The 22,899-nt window shown below is 38.0% G+C and overlaps 1 non-coding gene across 1 annotated transcript; it reads left to right on the forward strand.

The window, feature by feature from the left end:
* Positions 1 to 22,163: 22,163 nt before the first annotated feature.
* LOC120883796 (U6 spliceosomal RNA) lies at positions 22,164 to 22,267 on the forward strand. Its single transcript, XR_005725992.1, has one exon. It is a non-coding gene; the product is annotated as a U6 spliceosomal RNA (small nuclear RNA).
* The last annotated feature ends 632 nt before the right edge of the window (positions 22,268 to 22,899 follow it).

Here is a 22,899-nt window from a genome sequence, read left to right on the forward strand (position 1 = left end):
GCAATAAATTCATTTTGATGTCCATTATCTACCTAAAATTTTATGGGTTTACTTTATATTTCTAGCTAATGATATAACACATCTGGTTTAGTCAGCTTTTTCACTTCTGTGACTAAAGGATCCGACCAGCACAAGTGTAGGGGAGAAAATGTTTATTTGAGAGCTTATGGTTTCAGAGGTCTCAGTCCACAGAAGGCCGGCTTCATTCCTTGGGGCTCGAGGTGAGGCTGAACATCCTGCTGAGAAATCATGGAGGGAGAAGGTGGTGGTGGAAATCAGTGCACCTTATGGTGTTCAAGAATCAGAGAGAGAGAGAGAGAGAGAGACTTGGGCTCCAGATACAAAATATATACCCCCTAGCCACGCCCGCAGTTAACCACTTCCTCCAGCTACACTCTATCTGCTAGTTACCACCCAGTTAACTCCACCAGAGATTAATTCAGTGATTGGGTTAAGACTCTCACAGTCCAATCATTTCTCCTCTGAACCTTATTGCATTGTCTCACACATGAGCTTTTGGGGGACACCTTGTATCCAAACCATAAAAACAACAAAAGAGATAGTTTAGAAAGGAAGAAATAAAACTGTGTTTGTTGACAGACAGCACAATTGTCTATGTGGAAAATCGCAATGAATCAACAAGGACTCCTGGAACTAACAAGCAATGTTAGCAATGTTGAAGCACACAAAGTTAATACACAAAAGTGAATGGCCTCCTGTATAGCAGCAATCAACAGAGGAATTTGAAATTAAAAACACAATTTCATTACAATGGAACCCCCACCCCAAGTGAAATACTTGGGTGTAAATCTAATATACCTAAGGTTCATGGACAGGAAGGCTCAATATTGTCAAAATGACAATTCTTCCTCCTTTGATCTACAGATTTGATGCAATCCATCAAAAGCCTAGCAAGTTATTTTTATGACAGTATCAATACACGGATTCTAAAGTTTATATGGAGAGACAAAAGGTACATAGTAGCCAAGTCAGTATCGAAGGAGAACAAAACTGGAGGATTCCCACCACCCAACTTACAAACTTATAAAGTTACAGTAATCAAGACAGTATGGTAGTGGTGAAATAATCATTGTTGTTGTGAATCATTGTTGTAGTGAACCATGCTATGCATTGGAGTATGCCATATCCGTCAGGAGGGTTAAGGTGAAAAAAAAAAAAAGATAACATTAGAGGCGTTAAAAAACAACCAGGCTACTTTGGCACCTGTTTTTAAATAAGCAGAAAAGTACTAGAAAATTTGATTTGAATTTTTATAAGAATAACAAAGCAAAAATAGAGTTATGTTCTTAATGTGTATTTTATTTAAGGGTAAAACATATTTTTAAAAGCCTTCCCCACATAAACTGGTTTCCTAGTACAAAATGTACAACAAAGCTTTGTAAAGAATAAGAGAAATTGAAAACTCTACTTCATTAAAAAAAACAAAAAACAAAAAACAAAAACAAACACAGCATAGTGAAGTGTTTAAATGAAAACTACCACAGATTGGAGGGCTGTTGTGGGTTGAATTGTGTCCCCAAGAAGATAGGTTGAGGCAAGCCCTGTTATGTCCAAATGTGACCCTATTTAGAAATAGGGTAGTTGCAGATGTAATTAGTTAAGATGAGGTCATACTGAAGGAGGCTGAGCCCTTAGTCCAACATGGTTTGTGTTCTCAGAAGAAAAGACAAGAGACACACACATGGAGAATGTAGTCAGGTAATAATAAAAATAGAGTATGAGATGAAACTTTATTTTCCCCTGTTGCTGGCACAGTGTGTGTAAACCACAGGTCTCTGCAGCCAGGAAGTGTTATAGCTCTGAATGCCAGGATATACCCTCCAGTTTTCCAGCAGACCCCAGCAGCTTACCAATAATTTCTTTTTTCTGCATTCTTGTCTTGCAAATCCAAAGAATGAAATTCATGGACAACAGAAAGCAAGAGAGTGAAAGGAGTAGGATTTATTCAAGAATAGAAACAGAAACAGAACTCTCCCAAGGTGAGAGGGGACTCAATAGCAGGTTTTCCATTTGAGTGTGCTAATCTAGGGGTTTACACAGCACTAAGGTCAACTTTGTTGGTCCAAACTATGCTATTCAGGGTCTGGGAAAGTACTAATGCTATTGGTTAACTTTTGAGTATGAACTTCCACTTAGGTCTGCCCCCCCTTCTACCTTCTTGCCACTCATTCTCAAATCCCAGGATCCCAGGAGATTGCAATCAGCTAATTGTGCATGCTAGAGGAGGGGGAGTCTGGAGCTGCTCTATTGACATGGCAGGCTCCCTGCAGGTACAGCCCAATCTCACCATCTGTACTCCAGTCCACCAACCAGTCTGCCTTTACACTGCTCCAGGACAAGGGTATGCCTTTAATAACAAGGCCATTGACTGGAGTGGTGGATCCACAAGCCAAGCAACATCAAGGACTGCTGGGAAATATCCCTGCTGTGGGTTCAAAGAGCACATGTCCTGCCAATACCTCAATTTTGAACTTCTAGTCTCTGTAACTGTGAGATGATATTTATCTGTTGTTTTAACCTACCCTGTTTGTGATAATGTGTCACAGCAACTCTGGGAGACCAATATACTCCAGGTTCTGTTCCTTACTAACTTGGTGACCCTGAGAAAATCCTTTATCTCTTCATGCCTCAGTCTCCTCAAATGTAAAATGGGGGTGATAGTGATAGTACCTAAAAGGACTATGATAATGAGTCAGGGATTAAATATTTGTAAAGCATTTCAAAAAAGGTTAGATGCTTAGTAAAGTTTATATATATTTAGTATAATTGATTATACTCATTATGAATAGGTAAAGGACCTACCATAGTGCTGGGTCCACAGAAGACATTCAATGCACATTTGTTTCCTTTCTACAGTTATAATTTTATAATCATTAATCTTTATAGAAAGTCTGTAATTGACATACTTTTTTTCTCCAAATTTTAAATCCCGTAATTATCTATGAAAAAGCCCTTATCTTACTCCCTAGCTCTTAAGTATTGATACATGGGATATAAAACAACAACAACAAAGACTTACTTTTCATTTCTTCACAACTTTCAAATCATATTCACTTACTATTTAAATCCATTGAAACTTAGGAATTTGCTGGGAATTTGTATTTTGAACTTTTCAGCTCCTAAATCCCTAAATGCAGGTATTTGGAAGTTGTTTAAATTCTTTGTTTTTATTAAAGTTGACCTGCTTTTGAGCACACATTAATATTTATGAAGAGTTCTGTGATCTTTTTTAAAAAGTGAAGTAACTTTTGATAAGTTTCAGAAAGCAATTCTATGACACACATAACATCAACTACTAGTATGTTAACTTTACTTATTTACACCAACAATTATTTCCAGTAATATTCACTCAAAATGCATTCATTCAGAAAGCATTTGTTGAATTATTTTGTACAGACAACTGTAAGGGAAAGGGAAAATAAAGAAATGTAATAAATTAATAAGAACATGATAGGAGCAAATATAACAGTTGTCAATTCTTGGAACAATCAACAAAGGCTTTATTGGAGATGTAGCATTTGATTAAACTCTTGGAGGGTATGGATTTTCAAGACTTTAATTTTACTGTTCACTTTTATGTTTTCATGAAAATTCCACTGGCTTCCAAGAACTATAATAAAAATTAAAAACACTGATAATCCAAAGTAGATAAAGATTTTTCCATGGTAAATCTAAAACATTTGTCAGAATCCTATTAGCACATTTGACTTCAGAGTCCTAATGCAAACTGGGGGGTGGGGCAGGGGGAGATGAAGGAGAGGGATCTATGCCTGAAAAACTGAGGTGGCCACAGAAGAGTCTTCTGACATCTCTTCACATGTCACCTAAAAGAGTTACGAGATCCAAAGAAATGGAAAAAGTTTTATGATTACTTTAAGTCCAGTGGTGTTTGAAAACTTAATGCAAAAGACACCATTTTAAATACAGTCTTCCTTTAGGAGTTTGGCACAACAAACCCATAAGGGAGATATTGGATTTGCTTTCTTTGGCAAAGAGGCACAGTTTAGATTTCTTTCATCTGAAACTCTTTACCATCTTTGGAGGGAGAGCAACGGAGATAATGACCAACTTATGCATTCTACAATGTACCCAAAAGGATGCTGGAACCATCCCCGAAATTATTGGTGTTCAGCAGGAAAACTCCAAGGGTCATTACAAAAACAGAGACAGAGATAGAGAAAAGATCAAGTATATATATTTGAATGTATTGATATATTAATTTTAAAAAGGCTTTAGATTGTAACCTTAGTTATCAAAAAAAAAATATATCCAATATAAAGTATCATGGAGCCACAGAAAGCCACTAACTAGTATCAATTAGTAGCTTTAATTAAGAAGTCACTACTAATCACAAAATGTCCTTAAGGAGAGAGGGCAGTGCTTTTACAGTGCCTAAATATTACACAGGCAAAATTGAGCAATGAATTCAGAGAATCATATAGATAATTGAACCTACAAAAACCTACCTAAAAGGTCTAGTAATCTGAAAGTGCCATTTTGCCTCCCTAGAATTATCTAGACACATTTGACTTTTCTTGTTCAATTTTCAACTTCATTTTTAATTTGGGTCAGATAGCAGACCTTTGAGAAATCAGGTATTAGCTGCAGATTTCAGAGGGCTCTTTAATCAAGTGCCAGAGGCCATGTGGCCTAGAGATAAAAACTTGAAAACAGGCTCTGGTATCAAATCCAGGCTCTGCTATTTTCTGCCTGAGCAAGCCTGGTTGATTTACTTGACCTCTCTGAACATCAGTTCTCTTGTCTGTAAAATGGAGTAAATAACACTTAGTTCTCAGAGTGCTGCTCAGTGGTAAAGCACATAGCACAGTATTTAATAAATGAAAGCCATGGTTATTACTATGGGCTTGAGAAATTCTTTCAACTTCTGGATCTGAACACTGTTCACTTCGAGTTGGAACTGAAGTAATTTTATTTTTGTCTGAACTGACTTAAATGGGAAACAAAAGAACATGTTTTAGCTACTTTCGTAATAACCACCTAAAGACCTCAGGGAGGCCTCTCAATTTTAGGCTTGAGAACTGGCATGAAAAAAGAACTTTTTTTAAAAAAAAAAAATAATAGAAGTTACATGAAAAGCTCCCCCTTCATGCAATCTCACAGGCTTTGGCAGACACTGCGATCCTGGGAATGAACACAAGCTAGCACCTGCAATTTTGCATTTGGATCCAGCCACCCTCCATCCCTCACCATCACAAAGGCTGGGGAGAATCCTGTAAGGTCATAGTAAGATATACATGAGTGCCTCTTGGACACCGTATTTCCTTTGGATGGGACATTAAACATTGGAGTTTAGTATTCTTCTCATTGGAGACATTGGAATGCTTTTCCAGGTGAGGATTTTAAACAATCATCTGTACAACTTTTGGTGAGAAAGCTAGGCAGATCTCTTTTTTGATTGATTTGAATATGGTCCCCTGACAAAGATACAGTAAAGACTCGATTACTGTTTGTTGTCTTTTTCAAATATATTCCCCACGATTGTTATTCTATGATGTTTCTGGGGTGTTTTGTGTTCCCTTAGACCCCATCCATATGTTCTCCTCCCAGGCTTTTACCGTAGAGGGCTGAGTGTATTGGACGTCCCCTCCTTCATGGTGCCTCTAATCATAAAATGATCATGGAACAGGAACCAGCAGAATAGATTAGAAGATCGCTGGACATCTTGGAGACTATTTAAAACACTGACTCATGACACACACCAATCTTGCAGTAAGTAAGTAAGTAAGCCTTTAAGGTTGCATATAGTCAAGGCATTATGGTAAGTTAGAGGGTGATAATGAGGAGCAAAATATTGATCTAGCACCTAAAGAGCACAGATTGTGTGCACAAGACTGGAGCACTATGTGCACAAGACTCTCACATAGAATTAGTGCAACACTTTGTTCTAATGACCCAATTCTTCATAATTGTGATAAACTATGGGAAATGACAAGAATGACAGTCCTATGCTACCTGCCTCTGAAAGTGGAACAAAATTTTTTCAGAGTATTCATATTTCCATGGGGGGAAAAAAACTATTTTAAAAGTAAAAAAATGTCTGATCACCATGGATTCTGATTTATATAATCAGAAACCTCTAGATTTGGTTTAAAAAAAAAAGCACCATTTTCCATTTCACTATAGAAAAATGGGGGATTTTTGCTCGACATTTATCAAAAATCTTCTTTAATAATTTTTACACTCCTACCTTAAAAAGCTTTCAGTAAACAAAACAAATAAAAAAACAGAATTAGTGATTCCACTGGCTTTCTTCCCAGACTAAGTACTCAAAGCAAAATGAGATTTTTATATTTCTAAACATCTGCATTTCATTCACATCCTCTCCCAAGCAGAAAACTTGAGACAGGATAAAGGACCAACTCTTCATCTACGGGACAAGGGTATCTTGGCTTGAATAAGCCGAATGTCTCAGAGAGCCCAACCAGTAAGAGAAGCATCCTTAAACCGATCCCCATTCTTGTGAATAAGTCCTATATGCTTCCTCTTACCCAGCAGATTATCCTGGGTAACTGCTTAAATTCTTTAGATTTGGTAATAAACAGTTGCCATTTTGACCATTTCCTTTTGTACACCCACCAACTACAGAATCCCTGAATAGCTCCTTTCCTTTGATGGCCTTGCCCAAGGGCTGTTTTAGCACCCCATAAATCCTGTAATTGTATAGGATCATCTGGCAGTGTGTGGGTTTTTCTGCTAAATCACAGTGAGAAGAAGATCAGGGGGAACCTGAAAAATAAAGCATTCTAGTGGCATTAGAAGATTTATAGTGGGAGCGAATAGCACTGGCAAAAACCCAGCCCGGCCTTTCTTACTGGAAAGAAGGCATGGCTGAGCATTAAGTATCTCTTGTATTAGCTGAGAAGAGAACTGAGTGTCAGATCCAGTTCTTTCTTCTCCTACATATTTCTGGTTTCAGAAATTCCAAAGGAGGCTTAGCTGTCAAGGATATCCACTGTGAGCAAGTTGATGTCCTTTTATTTAGATGTCCTGTAAATGGACTTATTACATGAGAGTGGGAAAAGACAGGCATGGGAAACAGACAAGTTTTAACTATTTGTGTATGTGTTGTTTTTTTTTGCTGTGTGTGTGTGTGTATGTGTGTTTTCTTCAGAGGGTCTCTGTCAAATAAATATGGGTAAAAGCCTTGTAGGATTCTGCCAATTGGAGGGGGGGTGCTCAAGACTGAACCCATGGTCTCACATAAGCTGATCATGCACTCTCTCTCTCTGAGCTACACCTCCAACCCCCAAATGACTATCATTTCATTGTGACCTATGATCCTTTTCCATCCCCTCTCTCTTGGTGCTGGGTGCCAATTTTTTTTCCTAAATTGCATTTTCAGACCTTAACAAGAAATCAGTACAATTGAAAAGGCTGGGGTTTAGCAGGCCATACCATACCAGCTGTGAGAGAGAGACTGGTAGTGGACTGGAAAGCCAAATTGTACCTCATTAAATAAAATCAGTGCTATTCCCTGAATAAGAAACCTTAGCTGCTATGTTTATAAATACTTTGAGAACAGAGAAGTATAAAAAGACCTATGAAGATTTCCCCTAATGGTATCAAATTTAAACATTTTCTAACAAGTTGAAACCAGTATAAAGCTTCAGTAATTAACAGACTAAAATCTATTGACAGACTCTTCACATCAGAAATTAAAAGGAAAATTACAGGTCTCTTAAGAAGTTAAGGCTTCTCATAAAGCAAGGAATGACTGCACACCTTAACGGATTTTTTTTTTTGGCAAAATAAGCAGTACTAAATTATATAGAATGTACAATTCTTTTGAACACTCTGAGACTGGGAATCCTATAAAGTAGAAGTTTCAGGTTTTTAAAAGTGATTGCTAAAGCAAAAGAAACATATTGGAAATAACTGATAATGAATGTCAATTGTATTGAAACCCAGAGCTTGGTTCAGTGAGCACCATCTCCTCTCAGTCTAGGCTTCCTCCTAAGATGACCTCAAACACCTTCTAATATTGTGTATGCTGCAGCAAATCAAAAATGCAATGTCCCATCTTTGAGTCTTTACCTGGGCTCCAAACTGATGAGCTCAGTTGCAAGCCTGATTTCTAAAGTTTAACTTATCATATATCTCAAAGTGAACATGTCCAAAAGATATCTTTTGACTCCAAACTTCACTACACACACACACAAAAAAAAAATCTTCCTCATCTTGCTAAATAGCATCGCTTTCCTTCCACTTATTCAGAGCAAACCTAAGAACTTGCAGTAATAATGTTTATCTCTGACTGCCCATTATAATTCTTCAGCAAAATTCATTTCTTTTACCTCTAAATATATGCCAAGTACTTCCATATCTCTTTTGCCTTTCATTTTGAATTCCCCGAAACTTGATATGTCTCCCAGATCTGAAAAATTTTAATTGCTTCAGCAAAATACACCTTGCATCTAGATCATACTTACCACATGCAAGACACAGAGTAAAGCCCCTTGAGTAGTACATGATACATGACAGAGCCACTGTCCTCAGACCAGCCACAGTTTTCCAGAATAGCAACATAGATTAGAAAATAGTCACACTTTTGTATCAGAAGTGAAAACACCATAGTTTTAGTGTGCATATTTAATTACAGTTTGGACTTTGAATGTTCTGCAAAGGCCTATGTGTTATAATCTTGGTCACCAGCCTATGGCACTACTGGGAGCGGGGTGGAACTTTTAAGAGGTAGAGCCTAGTGGAAGGAAAGTAGGTCACTGGGTACCCTTTAAGGAGATATTGAAACTCAGATCCCATCCTCTCTCTCTGCTTTTTAGCTGCCATGAGGTGAACAGACATCTTCTGCCACATGCCCCTGCCATAATGTACTATGCCATCATGGACCAAAAACAACAGGGCCAAGCAACCATACTGTTAGCCAAAATAAACCTTTTCCCTAATTAAGTTGGTTATCTCAGGTATTTTGTAACAGTGACAGCTAACACAAGACCCCACCTACTCAAATGGAGAACGCTGAAAAGAACCACCTAGGAAAAGAGGATACAGAGTAACAGTGCCCTGGAGTCCACAAACCACCTTTCTCCAAGTTTTGCATAACAGAAGCAAAGAAGCAGATGCTTAAAATCATTCTATGTAGTCTTATCAATAGTGTTCAGCATGGACTTATAAGGCAAGGCCTAATGTTTATGATACATTTACCTTGGCTATCTCACTGTATTAGTTTTCTGTACCTGCTGTAACTGAGTTTGGTTTTGTGCATGTTCTCTGTTTTGTCTCTGCAGGGCTGAGGATTGAATCCAGGACCTCATGAATGCTAAGCAGGTGCTCTTACCCCTAGGCTGGTTGCTATAATATATTACTAAAACTTGAAGTCTTTAAACAATTGAATACAAGTCTTTCACTGTTTTGGAGACCAGAAATACAAATTTCAGTGTTAGCAGGGAGGGCTACCCAGTCCACAAAATTACTATCCAGTACCTTTGTATTCAAAAGAAGTATCCAAAAGTACTCTGGTAGTTCCAGAGGTTCTTTGGCTTTCAATTTCAAATGTCTCTGCCTCTTCATATGGTCTTCAGTTCTTCTGTATCTTCTCCTCTTCTTCTAAGGACACCTGTTATTGGAATTAAACCAGGATGATCTCATATGCAGATCTTTAACTGTATGACATTTGCAAAGACCTTCAAAGTCATAGAACTGGAGTATAGGGTATAGATACGATGGTGGGAGCTGCTATTCAAAGAATGGAGCTAGTATTTATGAATGAAGGAGCCTATTTAGGGTCCTTGCTCTCCAAACCATTCCCAATACAATGCTTCTCAAAGACAAAAACATGGAAGAGGGAGGCAAATTGGGGGAACCTCTCTGAATATTCTGCATTAGGAAAGATTGCTAAAACCTTCATTTGACTCTACCAGTATGGAAGAGTATCCCAGTAGTGAACAATATAAATTCTTGTCAGTGCATATTTAAAAGTAAGAGTGTATACCTTTTACCTGGTAGTATGGAATAAAATTCATACCCACAAGTGCAGAGGACTAAAACCTAAGGCTAGGTCATTTTTCACTACTCCCTGAGAAACCAGGTAAGGATTTAAAGATCAAAATTCACCCTGTTTCCCAGGCAGATGAAACAGCTGAATGCTTTTGCCAATCTCAGTAAAGTAGCCTTTCTAGAATAATGGATGAAACCATTTAAGCTTGGGAGGAGTCTCAACTTCCTGAAGAATATGGAAGCTTAAATTAATTAAGCAAAAGACCTCTGGTCTGGCAGACCAGGCCCTTGTTGTCCAGGTAGACTTTGTTCCATGACCTGAATACATTTTTTAGCTTTTAGTGCCTCGGTTTGTCCGTCAATAAAGTATGATGGTTAGAATAAATAACCCTAAGAGTTTATAATTTGTTTTAAATTTTTTTACACAGAAAAGTTTTCATTCTTTGTCAAGCCTACTACTAATCAATAAAATCTTGAAGAAAAATCATTTTATTTAAAATTTTTCTATTGTTTTATCATAGGTCCACTTCATTTTTAACAATAGACTTCAAGAAGAAATTTCCTCTAGAAATAATCTGCAAACAAACTTGAGACTGATTTTTGGTTATGTTGGTTTTACTCTGCATTGAAAGTTCACCAGAGAATTTTCCTTATAAATTAATGATTTTAATATCTGCTGGGAAGCTTCAACCCTACTTTATCTCCTAAAATCACAATATAATTGGTAACTGTACCAATAAATTTGCTTTCACGGATAGCAACTCCTATTTCTGGGAAGTGTGGCTATGTCATTAGTAATACAGTTGTAAGTTGCTAAATTATTTGCATGAGAAATTGCAGAGGATTTCTGGAACTATTTTAATGCATTCACATTTCCTCCATTTTGACCCAAGTTATTTATATTTTAGGAGAAGACACACCTTGAATAGATCTGTATGAATATATCAACTTTTCATATCCAGGACTATAAATAATGATTTCACTGAAGCCAGGTGACTGGCTTTAGGAAATGGTTCCCATTCCTTTCCAATACTACTAGAAAGAGATGCTTAATAACATGGTCATGTTTCACCAATGAACTTCAAAACCACCGCCATATTGGAGGCACCCATAATATAGGAAATCAACAAAAATGGTCATTAAAGCAGAAAATGCAAAACACACTTAATCTACAAGTGTCATATTGGGACTAAAATTTCCCACTTTCTCCATTTTCTCAATGTGTTCAGAACCTTGAAACAGCCTGAGAAAAACAAGAAAGTACAGGTCAGCAAGAGCTTGGAATACTTTCAGTCCCAGAAAACACTTTGAGCAAGTCCCTTCCTTATTAATGTGAGGGGCTTCCCCAGCTGAGTCTGCTGCGAACATTCAAGTTGCTCAGTTAATCAACAAAATTCACCAAAATAATAATAACTTCTTATTTCCCAGGAATCCATTTCCCTACTTATACCACCAGCAGTATTCGTAATTTTTCTACCATCATTTTCAATTTTTAATACTTTATTTGTTAAGGGTCTCACCCAGATCATCCTATGAACTAACTTTATGTTAATTCACCTCCTAGAACCGCTCACCATCCCCAAAGCTCCATTACCTCCCCCCAAAGAAGGTGGTGAAACTTTAACTGTTCATTTCTATACTACCTTTGCTGTCTAGCTCTATCATTCCTACTTACATCTGGAAGAAGAAGAAGAAAAAAAAATGTCATGTTATCATAAGTTATGGATTGGAGCCATAATAAAACCACTATGCACTCATCCTTTTTTCCTTTACAGAACATACATCCCCTGGGGTGAGATTTAGCTTTTTATATCTGAAGCAAAATCATGAAAAGTGAGAGTGAGAAATTATGCTGTTACTCATGGCTTTGTACAGCTATACTTTGAAATGTAGTTCCCTGCCTCTGAGAACTTACACTCTCACTGAGGGAGCGCATGCCTCCATGCACCAAAGACATGCAATAATAATGAAAGGAAGTGGAGTTGGGGGAAGAGAGTAGGTTGGTGTGGTCAGGAAGGACACCCTGCAGAAAAGAAGCCCAGAAGAGTTCCTGGATCAAGTGAGGCTGCCCAGGCATGGGAGAACAGGGCTGTCTACTTTCTGACACTTTCTTAGTGGTTTTTGCTAGATAATCACAATTCTGTTTCTTCATGTATAACTTAGACATCTATAACTTAGAGTTAATAAGGCCATTACCATTATATTAAATTCCTATAGTATCACTTGGTCTTTCTGTGCCTTTTGGCATATTTTTAGATGATAACTCCTTCTTGGAATATTTTTCCCCTTTGGCTTTAGAAATTCCAATAATTTCATGGTTGCATCTTGGTTTTAAGATAGTCCTTCCTCTTTTCTTTCACAATTGGGCTTCTCTTCAATTCTCTCTTTAACTATCCTTCCTTCTGATTCCCAGGATAATCTTATTCTTACAAATGTGTTTAAATAATATCTCTATAGTAAAGTTCCCAAATTCAGAGCTGTGGTTTATTCCTCTCTCCTCCATACCATGATTACATGCACTTCTTACTGGATATCTCCACTTCAATGCTTCAGAATAAGCACCTCAACTCAATATGTTCAAGACCCACCCAATTCATCTTTTCCTCTGAATCCATTTTTTTTCATCTATTCATTAATCCACAAATGACATCATCATTATCCAATTGGTTATTGGTGTATGGGGATCTCCAAGGCTTCATCCTCAGTTTGAAGGATTCTCTAGAAGGATTTAGACAATTCAGAAAAGCTGTTGTGTGATTTCATATTTATTGTAGTGACAGGAAACAAATTAAAATCAACAAAGGTAAAAGAAACATGAGGCAGAGAACACATGAGAACAGACACAAGCTTCTAGTTGGTACTCTCCCAGCGATTTATTTATTTATTTAGTTAGTTAGTTAGTTAGTTAGTTAGTTAGTTGCAGATGGACACAATGCCTTTATTTTGTTCATTTATTTTATGTGGTGCTAAGGATCAAACCCAGTGCCTCCCACATGCTAGGCCAGGGCTCTACCCCTGAGCCACAATCCCAGCCCCATCTCCCAGTGATTCTTAGAAACAGTGACTAACTCTCTTAATAACGATATATGACAGCACACAGAAGGATTGCCAACCAGGGAGGTCCCCAAGTCTTGGAGTCAAGGGGTTTTATTGGGAGTTGGTCACATTGGCCTGGCTGACTGCTCACGTGGCTGACATTAGTTATTTAATGTCCAGTCGGTCCAGAGTTCAATCTGATACTGCATGACCTAAGGGCCCCACCATAAATCACATTGTTATCATAGACTACCTGGCACAACCCAAGACCTAGGATAAACAAAGTCCATTTAACAAGTAGGATAATCCCAGGGATCAGGGGTTATATCCCAGAAAGTGGGCAAGGGTCAAATTTTTCTTTGGCATTTGAAGACTTTTAGAAAAATTCAGATCTACTGAGTTAAGCCTTCACTGCATACAATTCAAAAATAAATAAATAAAATAAAATTGCCCAAAAAATAAAAATAAAATATAATGGTTATAATAAAATCTTCTCTGTCCTTCAGTACCCACATCCAATTGGTCTAAAAGTCCTGTTTATTCTGATCTCTTCATATAATCATACATTAATCTTCATCCACGATTCTTCTTTTCCCAAATTCAAACTAACCTGTCATGAGGACTTGTTCACTTTCTGCATAAAAGTCACTCAGTTAACTTTTTCTTTTTCATTTCTGCTGCTTCAGTTTTGATCCCTATGATGTCTTACATTGCCTCTGCTTCACATCCTGCCATTCATCCTCCATTGCTTCCAAAGTGATTCTTATAAAATAGAAATTTGGACATATCAGAGACACAGAGCTATAAAGGAAGTATATATACTTGGCTTGGTTCAAACTCCTTAGAACAGTTCTAAGAACTTCTCCAGCATCATCCCTAATTGCATTCCAGACTAGCCAAACTACATCTTCCTTTCCATGCCTTTGCATAACCTCTTCCTCTACCTGAATATCCTTTTCCTCTAATAATCACCCACATGCTCCAACAATTTCTGAGGCTAACTTCCACTTGTCTACATAAGTCAACTCAGAGAGTTGACAATTCCTTTTGATTGTCTTACTACTTTCAAAGTTGAGTCCCATTCCCTTCTTTCTACTTTGTAAACATACTGTATTTGACTCTCTCATTGCATGTCTTCCCCTTTTCCATGTGTCTATATACTTCTTTATGTCTTCCACTGGACTAAACGGCAGTGTCTGTGAATTGCACAATACCATTCCCAAGACACAGTGGACAGCAGTCACAATGCATGAAAGGACACATCGCTAACCCAGAATTGGCACAGCAACATACCTGGTCTTAACAAAAGATGGCAGGTCCTTCTTTTCCCAATTAAAGTGGAGCCACACATGGCAATGGAATATTTGCCAGCCACTCCACCTGCCCTTCTTTGTAAATATACAAGATTTCAATGAATTCCGAACTTGGGAAAGTTTGCATACATTCAATTTTTCCATGAAGTGAAATTTTAATGTATGATCATGTTCTTTCAATACTATATAAATTCACAAGTGTGGTGTCCATGTCCCATGCCTTATTTAGAGAAGGTACTTAGTGTGCATCTCTTTTCTAACCAGTCCCTCTATAGCTATTATTACATATTTCTTCATGTTTATCACCAGAGCCATCATCATTAATATTTCCTAAGATCTTAAGAAAATAAAAGCCATATCTTTTCTTTCATCTTTTCCAAACTGTTACACTTTTCCAAAAATACCCATGCAAAAATATGGCTAAAATGCTATAAATTTCACATTAATATGAATGAGGGTATTTATCTCACATTTATTCTGTATGGTATAGTGTGGAATAATCATTAAAAACCAAGCTTTTAAATTCCATCATGAGATCAGAGATAATATTATCTCCATTAGTGAATTCACATTGTTAAGTAATCAAATCCAGGTAAAATAGTATCTAAAAAAAGTAGATTTAAAGAGTTTTCCCAATTCCTACTGCTATTTGCATTTTTACTGGTTGTGGGGGTCTCCAGTTGTTGCAAAGTGTTTTAGTGATGGTAGTAATTTTGCAAATAATAATAAACTTTTATCATCAAGAATCTAAAAATGTATAGATCTCTTTACTCTAGGCATGAAATTTTTATTTGCCTTATACTCTCTTAAAAAGCACAAAGGATTCTGTTTTACTTTTATTGGTTATCTGGCAGAGCAGCAATATAAAAATTGGAAAAAAGAAAAGGGCTTGCTTTTTTCTTTTTCTTTTTTGTTTTTTTAGCATATAGATTAGTATTAATTACCATGTAATGAGCTGAAAATTCCTGCCAAGAAGCTGGGGTCTGTAGATCCTTTAATGAGTATTTTCTTCCTACTGGGTGAAATAAAAACTTAAAAGTGTTAGGGATTTGCACTTGGAAAACATCTCTAAGCTATTTATACAAGCAAGTCAATAGAAAAAGCACATTTTTTTCCATTTATAGCCTTTGTAGTGCATTTCTGGACCTGACATTTCTGGCAGGGTGCTCCTGCCAGTGTCCATTCCAAGTTGTGGCAGCGAGCAGGAGTGAAACCAGTGTTCTCTGCCATCTACACTTGGGCTTCTCCAACCTGCCTTGTCTGACATCACCCTGTGTATGTTAAGATCTCTCAGTTCCTCTTGACCATCCCAAACTGGGAGAAACCACTTGTGGGAAGTCACCCATGAAATGTGCATGGACCAGATTGGCACTGAAGCCATTGAGTGGGAAGATCTGGTGTCTGGGAACTCACAGCAGCACTGCTGTTGATGAGATGGCCCAAAACAATGTGAACTCCCATCGAGCTCTGCCAAAAAGGTCCCGCAACACTGGAGATGGGTGTGATACACTAAGAGCCAAACAGCCTGCCCACCCCCACCTATATCTTGTTTTTTGTGAAGAAGCAAGTAGGAGGCAAGACTCCTCCCACATTAAAACCTTACACCACTGATCCATCTCCTTTGATCTGTACCACTATAAATGAAGAAAGCACAGTCTCCATCTTTGTTAGAAGCTGCACCTGCCTGGTCAGAATGGCCCATCGCTGCCCCCACTCCCAAACTATATTTCTGTGTTCTGTGGTTATCTCTATTACTATTTTCTTCACTTTTATTTCTCAGCCCATCCCTCCAGAGGAGACCTTTTCCCTGGCTCATACAGGATGTGTGAGAACCACTGAAGTGTGCCTTCTTTCTCTCTCCTCTAGAATGGAAGCAGACTAGAACAGGCACCTGAAGCATGAAGGAACACTTGTGTCCAGAGGCCACTAGGAACATAGTGCTTGGTTTTGTCCCAGTGGAAGTGTCTCACACAGTTTGTTCCCACTGCCATCTCTAAGAATATTTATTTATTTTTACTCTAATTAAAAGATTAGTTACACATGACAACAGAACACACTTCGATTCATTGTGCACAAATGTCTGGGAATATTTTTGAATAGGGGAAATCAGAACACAATCAGACAGGAACAATATTGGGCCGCTAGGGAGGCCATGGAAATGCATTGGAACTCGTTGTCTTGCCATGAGACTGGGGCTGATGAATGGACCCAATTTCTGTGTTTTGAATCCACTATTGCACTTGCTGCTAAGACCGGGACCCACAGCAGGTGCATGCTGGCAGGGAGACCCACACCCAGCTTCCCAGCCAAAACCTTCATAAAAACTATCCTGCACACTGAGACTGCCGCAACCCGGCTGGGCACAGAATCACAAGCCACTCAAGCAGGAACAAAACTTTATTTTTAAAAAGGCCGCCAATACCCCGTGTGCGCCCGGCTAGCAAGCTGGTCCACACACGTGTGTGCGTCTACCGGAACCGGGGGCCCGGACCTCCCCCGGAATTCCCGCCTACTATCCTTCCCCAACCAATGGAAACTCTCCGGGAGTCCTGTAACATGAGTCCCATAGCAGGCCAAGGTGAACAGCAGGAGTCCAATTTCCATATGAATGTAAATCTTAACATAATCATATCATCTCAATGACTAGCTGGCAGTCACCTTAACCAAAGGTGCCATGCATCATAATACTTTGCTGTGGCTCCTAGCAAGAGACTCTGCCTGTCTCACCCATCTTCTTTCCCTCTCTCCTTCCCAACACTCTCCTCACCTCCTCTGGGCTCGCTCCCCTTTTCTTTTCACAGTTTTTCCTCCTTATAAATCTCTTTCCTCCTTATAAATCTCACATCTAATCCTGTCTTGATGTTTGTTTCCATGACAACTCAAGCTAGTGCAACTATGGTACCAGTCGGGATTATGTTACCTTGAACATACAGAAAACCCACACTAACACTGTCCCCCTGAATTCCATTTTTCTCTCAAGCACAGAGATAGAACATCCAGAACTGGTGTAACTAAGAAGTCTTCTTTTTGCTTCCAGCTTTTGTCCTCAAGGTCACCCCATGATATAAAATGGCTGCTAGAGCTTCTACTATCTCGTCTGTCCCAGGCAGCAGGAAGAAGTAAGAGCAGAGAACCAAATGGTGTCCTTCCTGATGATCAAACTTTGTCTAAGCTCCTAGCTTTCCTGGAAGTCTCACACAACCTCCTCAGTTGTTTTGAAGATTGAATCATAATCATGTAGACGTACCTAGCTGCAAGGGGGCTATTAAAGAAGTATTTTCGATGGGAACACTGATGTCCAGAATAGCATTAGTGTTCTATTACTAAAAAAAATAAACTAAAACTTTGGTTATTGGGTGGCAGTTTTCAGTCTCCCCCACCCTGCTCTCCTCCATCTCTTATAGACACCAAGGAACAGGACAGTGCCTGGCTCTCAGAAAGAGGGGGAGCCCTGACTGTGAGTTAATCACCTTTGCCTAGGAGTGTGAGCACCATCCTCTGATCCCTTTTTTACTTTTACAAAGGCTTCAACTCAGGATTTCAGGATGTACATGAAAGTCTTTAGTTATCCTGACCAAATAGACACAAGTATAGATTGTGGATGTCTTCAAACTACCCTGAATGTTAAAAACAACTGGGCCTGGGTGTCAGGAAGAACGAGAACCAAATCCCAGCTCTTTTCTTCAAAGAACAAAGTGAACTGAAGACCAAAAAATTTAAACTCTTTGCTCAACAAATGTTAGTTAAATTGGTTAAATATTTTCACGTGACATAAGAATTGAACCCTTTAAAAATGGAAACAGAGCATTAAAAGATGACCTTGGAATTTTAATAGCTCATCCTAAACACTATAACCCAAACACCAATTTTTTTCTTCTTTTTCTAAAGATGTCTTTTATTTTTCCAAAAACCGTTTTGAGTATTTCCAGTTTTCTCTCCTTTTTCTAGGTCTATTATCCCTCTTTCCTGGTGTTTTGTTTCTCTGAGCCTCTTTTCTGTTCTTTTTACTGTTTTTTGTTGTTGTTGTTGTTGTTGTTTGTTTGTTTTTGCTTTCCAAGATTCCCTGACCTCGGCTGTTCCCAGGTCTCCTTTCTAATCTCCACTAATCTCACCATTTCTTTTGGATTCTCCTGGCAACCCCCACCTGGCACCCTAATGTTATAGCACAGACTCACAGGCCTGCAGACCTCTCTGCCATCTACAGGTTTGTTATTTCCACCAAATGGTTGTTAGTAAGCATCTATCCCCAGCATCTTTTTATATTCTGAGACCACAATGAGTATTTTCAGCCGATTTATTCAGATGATGTAAGCACACTGCAGTGCTTAGCTTACCTGAACTCCATTCTAGATCAGGTAATGAAGAGATTAGAAGATCTCCTTATCTAAGCAGCAAAGGCTTTTGCAAACCCACCTAGGATAATCTTAATGATCTCTAAGTCTGTAGATGAAATGCTGAGCCACACTGACACTATCATGAAATGCCATCACTCAAAATACTATATTCATTTCATGTCTATGTCTAAAATATTTTTTTAATTTCTTGTTTATAAATACCTATTTCATCTTCCTCTGTTGCTAAATGCTGCTGATATTCTCTTGCCCACATGCCAGAGTGTATCTAGTGTATCAAGGCAGAGAGGCACTTTTTTTTTTGTTTCTCCTCCTCCTCTTCCTCCTCCTCCTTCTTTTTCTTCTTCTCTTTAGATCATTTATTAAAAAAAATTAACAATAAAGTATTATGACTTTTGCCTACCCACAATTTGACATCCTTTCTTACCTAGAGATAGGTGGTCCTACACTTCCTATCTATGTACCCACAAAAAAATTTGCTTGCTTTTCTATAACTCAGTTACCTGGGTTGTCAGAAAGAGTTAATAGTACCGACCTGGCAGAACTGTTGCAAAGAACTAATGGTTGGGGGCAGTGGGTGTGAAGTATCCAGCCTAGTGCTCCACTTGATAGGCACCCAGGGCAAGGGGACAATCTGGTGGTGATGGTGATGATGGCCACCATGGAGCAATGACCTTGATGAAGGCAATGGTAATGGTGACTTCAGGGAGGATGTGAAGGTGGAGGAGAGGCAGGGAGTGCAGCTGGAGGGTATATACCTTGTCCTGTTACTACATTGACAAATTATGAGATCAGTTATTTGTGGTCTCGGTTTCTTTCCTCTGACTCTCACAAATCTACATTGTTTTTCACCTGTAGGACCCAGCAGACAGCACATTCCTTTCCTTTCCAAACTTCTAAAGGGTCCCAGCATTCCTTGGCTCATGCCTTCCTTCTTCCATCTTCAAAGCCAACAATGGTGTGTCAGGTCCTTCTGGGGCTTGGAATGTCTCCTCGTCTTCTTTCATCTCATCTTTCTGGCTTACTGCTCTGCCCTTCTCTTCTACAAGACTCATGTATTTATACTTTTCCTATAAGTATTCCTATATTAAAGTCCAAAATCTTAATTCCATCTGTAAAATTCATTTTGTCATATAAAATATCATTCTCAAGTCTCATGGGAAAAAGCCATCTTTGGTGGCCATTATTTTGCTTACATAGAGGAAGAGGAAAACACAGTCATGATGGGAATAATTCATACAATTGGGCCTAGCTTCTAAAGTATTCAGACTTTCTCAGTGTTCAATGAGAAATAAAAGCTGTATGATTGTCTTAATCCATATTAGGTTGCTAGAACAAAATACCTGAGTTTAGATACTTTTAAAGAAAAGAGGTTTGTTTAGTTCTGGAAGTCCAAGAGCATGGCATGAGCATCTGCTTGGCTCTTTGGGGGTCAGATGGCATTGCATAGGAGGAACATGTGAAGAGAGGGTTGGTGGGGATTAAAGAGAGATCACATGATAAGAAGCAAGAGAGTAACCTGAGGAATCAGAGCTCATAACCACCCATTCATATGGGAGACCTGACCCACTCCCAAAAGACCCTCATGAGGGTGGTGTGTTTACTTCTTCTAAAACCCCATCTCTTAAAAGGTTCCACCCTCTTAACATCCCATACCAGAAATCAATTTTCCAGCACATGAACCATAAGGGGGAAACTATATCCAAATCAACTTGTTGTAGTAGAAAGATCACTGAGCTCAGTGCCATCTCTTTAACCTTGAGTCAGGAATGAAATGTTCGCAGATCTCTGGTTGCTCATCTATAAAACGAGGAAGTCCGTTTAGTAACATAAAAAGTTGTTTCCAGCTACAAAATTCTATCATGCAGCCAGAATAAATTTAACAGCCACCATCTCCTGAATCCTTTCATGAATTAGAATGACATTGCTTCACCAAAATTAAAGACAAGCTTGAGATTGCACCTTATGGTCCATGACTCATGTAGAGAATTATAATGAGAATGAAGCCCTGGTTTATTTTTTAATGAATTAGAATCCCATTGAAAGATAAGCGGGTGTTGTCAGTTTCTCAGCATGGAATTCTCCTGCTGTGAGCAGTCTCCTCTTGGAAAGAACAGAAAAGTCAAGCAAAGAGCTAAACCTGAGAAAATGAGAACCATTATATGCCCAAATCTATTACTTCTAGAAACAGCAGAGCATTAACATCTGTAAAAATATGAATACTATTCCCATTAAGCAGTTCCTAAATTTAAACATGTCCCATTTTGAAAATGAATTTTTAAATTTTGTCTACTCCTCTTTTATAATTTTCTATCTCTTAGATATTTCTAAATTTTTCAGTAGGAGTTCCCAACAGTATATGCAGAACAGAGATAATGATTTGTTTACAACCATGCAACAGCCACTTTTCAATAAACTGGTTTTCTTCATGGAATATTTTTAAACAATAATATTTATCAACTAATTCAGAGTGATTTCCATTCATTTCTGTGCCCCTTGCCATTATGAGAATGTAACCCATCTTGACATTTGCCACGTAATAGAGAATGGTTCCATTCACCATCTTTAAATAGACATATCCTTACTTAAGATTCTGCCAACACTTATGGATCATGTAATCTATGCTCCACACTAGGCTAGAAACTAGAAATACAAAGATGACAGGTGTGAAAATTTTCTTTTCAAGAATCTCAGGATAAGACAAGTAAAACCATATTAGTGTAATAATTATTATTATTATAATTCAAGAGGTAGCTGCCATCATAACAACATACACCCAGTGCAAAGATGGTGCAATAAATAAGAGCTAGGGACCTGGAGAGGTGTCAGGAAGCTTCAAGAAAGTAGTCATATATAAACACGGTTTTATTTTGCCAGCTGCATAAAGTAAGGAAGAGAATTTTACGCAAAATTAACAATATGTACACAAAGGAGAAAAAGAGCGTGCGTGTGTTTAAAAAAAAAATCCTTCTCCATGAAATACCCATGTACATTAATCTACTTTACATTTTTGACATTGACCAACAATTCTGATCCAGTACATGCAATTTGCCAAAATGGATGCATATCAACTGGTGATAATTCCAAAAAGAAGACATTGATATTTGGAAAATGACAAATTATATTGTAGAGGAGCAGAGATTCTATATTAAAACCTAAGGATCTATAAAAGTAAAAAAAAAAAAAGTTAAAACATTGATATTTAACTCCAATAGCTAATGAGGTAAAGACAGAATTGTGGAAGGCAAATTGACCGAGGCAAAGCCCAGAGAGAGTGGAAGTTGTCCAAGGAACAGACAGTGGAGAATACGGGAATATATGTGAACAACTCCATAATAATAAAATATTACGCTATCATCTAGGAAAAGGACTATGCCCAGGGAAAAATATGTCTTAATATGTGTATGACTAGCAAAAGAAAAAATTTATAAGGATCTCTATAAAGTTGCGGAAAAGAATTTTTCAGTTACTCACTTGGGCAGCACATACTCTACAATTGGAACAAGGCAGATGTTAGCATGGCCCCTGGACAAGAATGACATGCAAATTTGTGAAGCCGTCCATATTTTGTGCAGTTCTTAGAAGGTTATTTCACAATTGTACATTCTAAAAGGACAGACTCAAAGTACAATAGATAATATCTAGTATTGAAATTGTAACTTTCATACAAAAAAAAGAAATTGTTCAAAGTTTCTAATGAAGAAAGTATAACTGGAGCTGAGTCTATCGTTGCTTAAATTATATCTGTGATAGTATTTTTATTTAAACTTTTGTCTCTATAATAGTAAATATTATTGGTAAGCACAGCTCAGTTACTGTTGTTATTCAATTGATTTGATTATTTATTCAAAGGAAACTGCCAGTTTCTTCTTTGCTTCTTTGCCTCTTCTTTCACACTTGAGGAGCCCTGGTGGCTATGCTGATTTGAATAGAGTGGATCAGGATCACTGATCATTCCTTCAAAACCTGTGGGGGGCAGGTAGGTAAGCAAATCTTAATAAAAATCCAAGGAACATTACAAAAGAAAGAGTTTTAGACCATGTTTGGTTTTTTTGTTTGGTTTGTTTTTTGTTTTTTTGTTTTTGTTTTTGTTTTTGATTTGTTTTGTTTTGGTTTAGTTTTTGGTGATTTCATAGGTGTGGCTTCTTTGAAGTGGATTTTTAAGGTCTTAAATAAGGTATGGTCGCAAAAATGGAAACCAG

The sequence above is a fragment of the Ictidomys tridecemlineatus genome, chromosome 7, assembly GCF_052094955.1.
Source record: "Ictidomys tridecemlineatus isolate mIctTri1 chromosome 7, mIctTri1.hap1, whole genome shotgun sequence".
NCBI lineage: Eukaryota > Metazoa > Chordata > Mammalia > Rodentia > Sciuridae > Ictidomys > Ictidomys tridecemlineatus.